A 798-nucleotide genomic window follows, 5' to 3' on the forward strand; every position below is an offset into this window, starting at 1 on the left:
ACAGTGAAAAGACCAGAAACTTTCCATTCACACAGTGCTATTTGCAAGTGCTTTCAAAGCAAAGCTTCAGATAAGACCTTTGAAAGCACTTGCAAATAGCACTGTGTGAATGGAAAGTTTATGGTCTTTTCACTGAGGATTTCTCCATAAAGTTCTGAATTTCATCACCTGAAAGCACGCAAGTGTTTTAGGAACAAGGTAAGTAGCTGGTAATGAATATGGAAAAAGCAAACACATGACGTGAGAAATCGAGGAACATAGTCAAGGGTATTACTGGACTGGATGCACTGAGTGCACATAACGTTTTAAATGGCCTCACGTTTCTCTAGCTTTTCTTAAGTCAACATGGGAACAGCACACACTCCATACGTCAATAAAGCGCTCAATGTGCCAACACAGGAGATGGGGTACACCGAACTGTTTCTGGGAAGCCGGAGGACGTCGCGGTCGCTGAGGCGGGAGACCCAGGCTCTCTTTGTTCCGGGGAACCCCACGAGGCCTCCGGTGCGGCTGTGCGCTCCTTCGGGTGTTTCACGCGCGGGAGCGGCCGAACAGCACGCACGAGCTGCTATGCGACAAGTCACCCTTTCCCGATAGTGCAGAAACGCGGCAGGCATCGCCTCCCCCCGGGCACCGGTGGCTCAGAGGCATTCGGGTTTCGTGAAAGGAAGGAATCGTTTCCACACCCACCCCCCCGTGCTCGCAGCAAGCGGCTGAGTCACGCTTCCCAGAAACGAGCTGTGAAAGCTGCCAAGAGAGGAGGAAGACGAGGGCAGCCCCACGGTACCCTCCGCCCCC

This window comes from Aptenodytes forsteri, unplaced genomic scaffold (assembly GCF_000699145.1).
Source record: "Aptenodytes forsteri isolate BGI_AS27 unplaced genomic scaffold, ASM69914v1 Scaffold486, whole genome shotgun sequence".
NCBI lineage: Eukaryota > Metazoa > Chordata > Aves > Sphenisciformes > Spheniscidae > Aptenodytes > Aptenodytes forsteri.